The sequence below is a fragment of the Mus caroli genome, chromosome 6, assembly GCF_900094665.2.
Source record: "Mus caroli chromosome 6, CAROLI_EIJ_v1.1, whole genome shotgun sequence".
Classification (NCBI taxonomy): domain Eukaryota; kingdom Metazoa; phylum Chordata; class Mammalia; order Rodentia; family Muridae; genus Mus; species Mus caroli.
In genome coordinates this window covers 142,584,162-142,593,327 of record NC_034575.1, presented here as the reverse complement: position 1 = coordinate 142,593,327, position 9,166 = coordinate 142,584,162, and positions in this window count along the sequence as shown.

Here is a 9,166-nt window from a genome sequence, read left to right as displayed (position 1 = left end):
TCCAGCTGTCTGTCCAATACTTTGTGAGTTTCTGGTGGATTTCTCATTGGAGTAGAGTCTATTCCTTCTTATTCTGAGTATCTTTGAAGAATGAAGCCAGAGCCTGAAACTGGAGCTACAAGAGGTTGTAAACTTCTTAACATGGGTGCTGGAAACTGAACTCAGGTCCTCTGTAAGCGCAACAGCTGTTCTTATCCCCGACCCATCCCATGCTTCTGTTTTCTGGGGAAGATTGTGGGGAAGGTGGTAGCATTACTTCCTTGAATGCTTGGCAGGATTCATTGATAAAGCCATCCGTGCTTGGTCCACTCTTTTGGAAGATTACTGATTATTGATCCAATCTCTTTACTAGGCATAAGTCTATTGAAGTTGATTATATCTTCTTAAATTCATTTTGGCATATGAGTCTTCTGTAAACTTTATCAATTTCACCTACCCTCTCTAATTTATGGATTATAATTGCTCATTTATTTTTCTGTTATTTATCTGTGTTTTCTGTTTCACGAGATCAGTAGTGTTTTTTCATGTTTCATTTCTGAAATTAATAATTTATGTCTCTTATTATTCTTCTTGGAAAGCTAGGCCAGAAAGTAGATCAATAATAAAGAGGCAGCTTTTGTTTATTTTCTCGTTGGACTCACTAATTTCATTAATTTCTGATATAAAATTATTTCCCTTATTTACTTTATCTAGATAAATTTTATCCATGTTCTCTACTTTTCTATGTTAAGCTAAATGATTGGTTTTTTGAGTTTTCAAATTTCCCTCTAAGCACTTCTATGTGGTATAAATTTCAGTGAGTTAGCTCCCTTGTTGGCACTTCTATGTGGTATAAATTTCAGTGAGTTAGCTCCCTTGTTGGCTCAGTTGGTCAGGTCATAGGACTGGCTTACAGTAAGTTGTGATGTCCCTCTCAGTTAGTCGGAGTCTTTTTATCTTCTCTTAAATCCTCTTTGATCAATGTGTGGCTTGAAGTGTGCTTTTCATTTTTATTTGTATTTATAAATGTGCTATTTCGAGCAATGATATTCACACGGCTTTATCATTTTGTCTGAGAAATGCTTTGTATAGATAGTTCTTAGGCTTCCCACCTGTTGAGTGTTTGGGGCTTGAAATGGGGTGGTTAGTCTTGGCGCACGTTAAGTAGAGGCTTAGTCTTGGCTTAGTCTTGGCACACGTTAGTTACGTAGAGGCTTAATGTATTTGCTGCCCTTGAATGAATGATTCCATGATGCTAATTAGATCGAGTTAACTGATACTGCCATTTGGGTCATCTGGATGCCTAATTATTTTCTAACTATGAAACTCTCAGTGATTGACACAGGGGTGGTGAAGCCCCAAACATCATCTTGAATTTGATTCTTGTGTTCAAGGAATAATATGAAAAGTGATAATCCATAAATTAGATAATTTAGATGAGACAGCAAATAGCTTTAAAGTCATGTTTGAATTTGTCCTTTTCCTCATCTATCAGGTTTTGTTTTATACATTTTGATACTCACAGTAGATGTTTATGTCTTTAAAATTTCTGTCCTCTTGGAGAATTTGTACTTTTATTATTTTATCATCACCCATAATCTTGTTTTTTTTCCTCTCCCCTGGGGTTAAACTTGTTTGAAATCAATGTAGCCATTCTAGCTTCTTGTAACATGGTTTAGCACATTATATCTTTTTACATCCCTTTACTCTTGGGTCTTGATATCTAAGGTTGAGTTTCTTATAGAAAAAATGTCCTAAATCTCCTTATCTTAGTTTGTGAGAATGAGCCATAGAGCGCAAGTAGGCCAAGGAAAAGAGGTGGTGAGTTAGAGCAGTGTAAGGTGAAATGTACCAGAGGACTCATTGACAGAACTATGATCCTGGGCATCAGTGTGTGTGTGTGTGTGTGTGTGTGTATGTGTGTGTGTGTGTGCACTTAACACATGCACATAGGCACATATGCACATACACACATGTATACACATGTACATACAACACATGCACACACATGCACACACGTGTACCCAAACATGTGCACACACATGTACACACATGTGCACACTCATGCACATACATACAACACATGCACAGACATATACACATATGCACATACAAGGGCATACACACATGCACATACATATAACACATGCACACACGCGCACACACACATGCATACACATACAACAATGCACACATGTGCACACACATTCACGTGCACACACACACACACACACTCATATGACCATGACCAAAGCAAAAGTTACACATCTGTATCATACTATACCTGTTTATCTCCAACCAGTGAGATGTGGGCACATGTCTGATGATAGAGACTGGCCATAAAGTCCTACATACCACTCTAAGGAGCTTTTTAGTCTATTTGTAGTAGATTGGGAAGGTAGAGAGGGGAAACCAACCAACACCCCTGAGGGGCAATCATGGAAGTTACTGCTCCTGTGGACTGAAGTCGGGTCTGGTTGAATCTATATTTGGGCTTGTGTTTGCTTGTAGCAATGCTGCCAGAATCTTCAGATTACTTATTGTTCTTGATTTTATTTCCTTTCCAGAACTGGACCTCCCTGGGTGCTCTTCAAAGAGCATGCGATTTTAGTTCTTTTGCTATGATCTGCAGCTCCTGAGTGACCTCATACTATGGCTGTGTAGGATGTGGGGACACAGAGAAAATCCCATTGACAAAATTAATCCTAAATTTTGGGACAGAAACTGTCACAAATTTGCCTTCTCTGTTATAATTTCTCCTCCTCTTTCCCCCTCTCCCTTGTTCCCTCCTCCGAGAGCACAAATCTGTAGACCTGTTTGCCAGGGCTGCTGAGTGTGGTTTAGCAACCAAGGGAACAGAAGGAAGAAGGTAAGCAGGCTGGTGGGATCTAGAGGGGGAGGGTATCATTCTCCCAGTGGGCACAAGGCATTGGTGCAGTCTTTCCCCCATAACGGAGGAGGCCCTGGGTGCATCGTTTTATTGTGGTTAGTTATAGCTCATCTCTGTTGGAGCCAGGGCAATGACAGTGCACGGTGAGAGCATGGTGGGGCTCCTCCATGTAAAGTGTACCAAGGTGTGGTGGATTGAATGTGCTTGACCCAGGGAGTGGCTATTAGGAGGCGTGGCCTTGTTGGAGTAGGTGTGTCACTGTGGGGGTGGGCTTGGAGACCCTGTTCCTAACCACAGGAGAGCCAGTCTTCTCCTGTTTGCAGTTGGATCAAGATGTAGAACTCTCAGCTCCTCCATTGCCCTGCCTGCCTGGATGCTGCCATGCTTCCTGCCATGATGACTATGGATTGAACCCCAGAACTTATAAGCCAGCCCCAGTTAACTGACGTCCTTTGTAAGATCTGCCTTAGTCATGTGTCTGTTCATAGCCATGGAAACCCTGAGTGAGACTGGTGAGGGGGGATAAATCACTCCCCGGCTAGTTCCCACATGGCCTCCAGTAATGTACCAGGCACTGTGATGGCTTTCTATAAATGTGTAGATCCAGTGTCCTCCAGCTCAGGGAAGGACTCACCAACAGTGGTGACTCTGGATGCTGCAGAGTCTGTGCAGTTTGTCATGATGACTTACCTAGAGATGATGTCTCTCACTATGCTCAGAAAACTCATGGCACCATATCTTAGCTTAGTTTTTCTTTTAAAATATTTTAAGCTTAGTATTTCTTTTAATGTTTTTAAGCTTAGTTTTCCTTTTAAAAGACAATTTAAAGCTCTTTCTTATTTTAAGGATTGGCATGATTACTTTTCAGCTTTCTCAGCATCAACTGAAGCCAGAAATCCACTTGGAATTATTTTTTGTACTATGGATTTCTTCCTGATTGTAAATACAAATTTAAAAAGCTTTACTAATGTCTAACAGTATAAACTTTTCCTTACATTTCACTCAATTTTTGTAAAGATTGATCTTATTTTAAGTTGTGTGGTTGCCTGTGTGGTTGTAGGCACATGTGAGTGAAGTACCTGTGGGGGGCAGAAGAGGGCGTTGGATCTCCTGGAACTGGAGATGAGGTCATGACCTCCGCTAGGTCAGGAGGCTCTCTTAACCAACCAACCATCTCTCGGGTTCTTGGACGTTTTGATTATCCATGCACACCACCTGGAATTTGCATGATTTTTGTATTCCTTGGCATTTCTATAAAGAAGATACTAGGTATATAATCTTGAGACAGATTCTTACCCTATCTGCACTCCAGATTCCTTGTTGAAAATGTAGAGATAATCGCGAAGATCAGCAGAGTGAACACACATGCACACGGGGTTCTCAGCGTTAAGTTTTTAAAGGTGTGTTTTATATGTGCGTATCTGCACGTGTCTGGTGGTGCTGGTGGGATTGGGTAACTGTTGAGACCAGAGGGGTGTGTCACATCCCTTGGAGCTAGAGTTAGCTGCCATTTAAGAGCTGCCTGCTGTGGGCACTGGGAAATCCAGTTTTCTGCAGGAGCGGTGAGTATTCTTTAACTACTGAGCCACCTCTTTAACTGCAAGCATTCATTTCTTGTTATCACTTTTATGGACCATGCCGCTCCCAAGAAAATAAAGGTACTTTCTAAAAATGTACCTCTTACTTCCAAATTCTTAGTGTTCGAATTCTTTGCTCTTTGCCCCGAGCCAGTGGCTAAGGTCTTGGAGCTGTGGCCTTGGCCTCTCTGTGGCTTTGCCAGACCAGGTGCCTTTTTGCCCTGTGTGCAGGGCCAGAGATCATTAAATTAGCTCCTCTGAAGTCTTGTCTCCCCTCCCACCTTGCCAGAAGCACAAGGCAGCATAGACAATGGCAGGGATCAGTCAGACATGAAAGTGGCCCCCGGAGAAAGAAAGTTTTCTTTCATTTTTTTACAAAGTATGGAAATTTATAGACACACACACACACACACACACACACACACACAGCTTTCAGCTGTCACTTATGAAATACTGTATCTTAAAAGACCTCACGTTGTTTACTTAAGTGTTAAGTTCACAGGCATTAATCGCCTCTCAGTGTCCAGGGCCCCGCTGAGGTCTTGGAGCTTAGAAGGAAGATGGGTGAATGATTTTAAAAAGCCCTTGCATGATTTGGAGCTGTATAACCATAGGCCGATTTCGGCAATTCCATTTGCAGCAAGGCCAAGGCCGGTTGTTCTGACAGTGCCTTAGGGAGCTTTCTCCTCTGCAACCAGTGGCAGAGAATGGTGATGAACTCCGACGCAAATCCTGGTCCACTGAAGGAAATTCCACTTAAAAGGGCTCTCTGCATCTTAAAAAGTCTGTGTGGAGACTTCCCATCGGCTGGTTTTATGCATTTGTATATGGGGGAGAGAGCAGACCTTGTCTTTATGTCTTAATTTCTTATGTTTTCCTTTCTTTTGATTCTTTGAGTCAATTTCACTTTTTACAGTGATGTTTTCCTTCTGTTCAATGCATGATGCATTTTACACGCATGGGAAAGTCTCTGTGGTTTAATGCTGCTGTGCTGTTTGTTCGACACGCCAAGTGACAGCAGGTGCCTGTCTGATCCAGCCCCTCCAGGGCTTCAGTCTCTTGCTCTAGCCCAATCTCTTACAGTCTCACTGAAGGCCATTGTTCAGGCAGAGGTTGGAAGTACATCTCCCTGGGCAGGTTACGCGCGCGAGTGTGTGCACGTGCAAACACACACACACACACACACACACACACACACACACACACACACACTCATGAGATAGAGAGAGAGAGAGAACCAAGTCCCCAGAGACTTCCCATGATCTCACCTGCATATGAATGTACACATGCAAAGAGTTAATTTCTTAAAATACTTGAAAATAGTCTATCCCTGGGGCCACGGCTCCAACAACAAACAGAGCATGCTGATCCTTGTTGTAGCCGACTCTATATTAAGCTATTCATTTGTCTTGCTCGTTTATTATCGTAAGATCACATGAAATGATAGCTTCGAAAGCACCTTATAATCTTTAAAGATGATTGCATCCAACTCTATCAACTTATGAACACAATGAGTTTGTGATAGTACAGGTGGTAAACCCTCACAGAAATAATGAAGTTTTAGAATTTGATTCTTGGGCAGTTTGCTTACTCACTTACGTATTCATTCTTTTTTTTTTTTTTTTTTTTTGAGACAGAGCCTTGAGTAGACAAAAACAGCTTTGACCTTGATTTGTCACCTAAGATGACCTTGAATTTCTGATCCCCCCCTGCTTCCATCTGGGGTCACAGGTATGTGCTACTATGTCCAGTGCTGGGTTTAGAGGCCAGGGCGGTGTGTGTGTGTGCGCGCGCGCGCGTGTGCCTGTGCGTGTGCGTGTGCGTGTGTGTGTGTGTGTGTGTGTGTGTGTGTAACCCTGAGGGTACCAGGATCAAACTCAGGCTGCGCAGAAGCTCCTCCCGCTAGTGAGCCATATTGCTGCCCCCCGAGGAATAATTTTATAGCACAGCCCACGAGTCCTGTTGAGATGTGTCTAGAATTTCATTCCAAAGAGAAACAGCCAAATCTTGCTCTTTTTCATGCATAGAGTTTTCTAGATGTAGGGTTCAGAAAACATGGAACTGACTCTGAACTAGTAGAAAACCCCTTGCCATCTGCGGAAGGTCTTTTCCGACCACACTCCTTCATCTTTAAACACTGGCTGCTTCCTGATGTCTAGAGTCTCCCTTCTTCCTTCCTTAGCTCCCATCTTACTCCTGTAGGATTTGTGACTTCCGGTGGGAACAGAATTCTTTACTAATCACCACAGCATCTCTGTCACCTAGGATGACCACGGGCAAGCAGTTGAGGTTCCATGTGCTTTCTCCTTGTGGCTTGAGTTCCTGGCCTTGTCTGAAGAAGCACCAGGGTCGTGTCTCTTAGGTGGCTGCTGTGCTGGCCTTTTGGGAGCTCGCCCACAGGGCACGATAAAACTCATCTTCCAAAAAATGCCAGCTTCGAATGTGAGCCTCGTCTCCATCAAGACTCATCCCCCAAACTCAGCATTTTCCTGCCATCTGTTAACTTAGTTTGCATGGTTTCTTTGTCCCCCATGCACGGGTGTGGCAGTCACGGAACAGCCTGGTTGGTAGCGAGTTGCTGTCTGGTTCGCTTTGCCTGACGGTACTTCCTCCATTATGGAGTTGAAACTGTATGGGCTCTGGACCACTTCTTAGGCTACTATAGCCAGGCCTTCTACTCTCAGCATGGGACACATCTATGGTCAATGAACCATCTTTATTTGGGATGTCGTCAGCCACACCATGACTCTCTCAGAGCCCAAATGTGATTGGCAGGGCATTCAAAGTGATATCCAAACCCAGGCTTTGTCATTTCTCCTCTCACACTCAATAGTATCTCCAATCTAGCTTAGTTTATTCTATATAGAATAGAATGGGTGGCCATTAACTTTATCTGAGAAAAACTGAGTGGTTATTTAGTAATTTTTACCCACCCTCTCCCACCCTTCTGCTCCTATTTCTAGTACACCACTATTGATTTACTACGTCATCCGTGGAATGTGTCAAAGCACTTTTGGTTCCCTAGCCCACAAGCCCTCTTTGAAATGACCTGTCCCCTTGTATTTTATCCATGGAGAGCCAGACCAGGGAAATTGGCCTTTTCTGATGCTAACTGGAGAACTTCTCATCTTTTTGAAAGCTACCACAACACTCCTAGACCTTTTAACTATAAATATTATCAGAGGCCCACCTGAAAGCAAATCTTCCCCCTTTAACAGTGCTACAAAACAGAGTCTGTCCTCTGATCCCTGCCCTGTTTTGGACAAGCCATCTCATTGTCTCTGTGGAGTAAATCCTTTGTAGGGCTTCATATGTCATCATTCCTTGCTAGAGGGGAGTGAGAAACCCATCAGTGGCCCCAGCCGTATCCGTAAGTGTCCAGCATTTATGCATTAAAAGTTAAGTTAGCTAAAAGGATCGGCTGTATTGTGTGGTCAGAGGGATGCACCCGATAAGGTGAATGACCCCTGAGCAAATCCCAGGAGCAGATTCTGTGCGACTTTGCCTGGGGACACCCGAGAGCGTGTTTATTCACCCCAGATAGGGCACTGGAAGCGGCCAAGAAGTGATGGCACCCAAGTCTGTCTTAGTGAACTGCGGGTATATGTGACAGTTAGGCAGCTGTGTCAACGAACGCTCTCCCAGCTCACTGTTCAAACTGTGTGGAAGAGTCAAAATCCACAGTACAGTTTCTGCTCCGAGGTGCCCTTCTTGCTGCTTATATAACCTCAGGGTGGGACCTACTGAGGCTTGTAACTTTCTGAACTTCCTGAGCCTTGTAAGCGTGGTGGCTGAGTCTCATGAGCACACCCCTCCCCCATCTCTCCAGGAGGGGCTGTCTCAAGTCTGAGGAACCGGCTGCACAACAGTAGAATAGCGATCATACTGAAGTCACACTATCCCAGAGAAAATAGGCCTGGAAGGAGTCATCTTCACCAGGCAGAGAGAGAGCTTGGTGTAAAGTACATTAAGATAGTGTGTTTTTTAAAAAAGAAACAAACAAACAAACAAACAAACAAACAAAATAAAACATTTAACCTATTGATTAAATTTTAAATGTAAGCCAAACATGACAGCGTATTCCTATAATCCCAGCACTCAGGTGGCTGAGTGATTCCGGGGCCTGCCAGGGTTACAGGGTAAGTTTCAGGCTAGCCCTGTGTCTGAATAAATAGATGATAGATAGATAGATAGATAGATAGATAGATAGATAGATAGATAGATAGATAGATAGATAGATGGATGGATAGATAGACGCTAACATAGCTCAGTGGATCCTGGCATGCATGAGGCCCTGGGTCCAACCCCCAGTTCTGAAAATATATGAATTCAATCAGAATTCTGAGAAGACAAGACCAGAGGCCCCAGATTCTTGAGATGGAGATGTGAGTTAGTCTCTTCAAACAATTTGCTGATGTTAAAGCAAGGATTTTTAGTGAATTTTTAAAAAACTAACTTCTTTGGTTGTATACCTATTTCCAATTTAATTTGCCTGACATATTTCACCATACGACAGGTGTGTGTCATGTATATTTCGATTGGTAACACTTTACTAAATGTCTGAAGGAAACCCAAGAACCAAGGGTTATCATCAGTTCACAGATTCAAACGCTTAAGCACTAGCGGGACTTGAACTTGAAATACGTGATCTTGGGACCACCAAGATGGCTCAGAGGGGAAGGGTGATTCTTGCCATTCTTTTTTTTTTTTTAATTTTTAA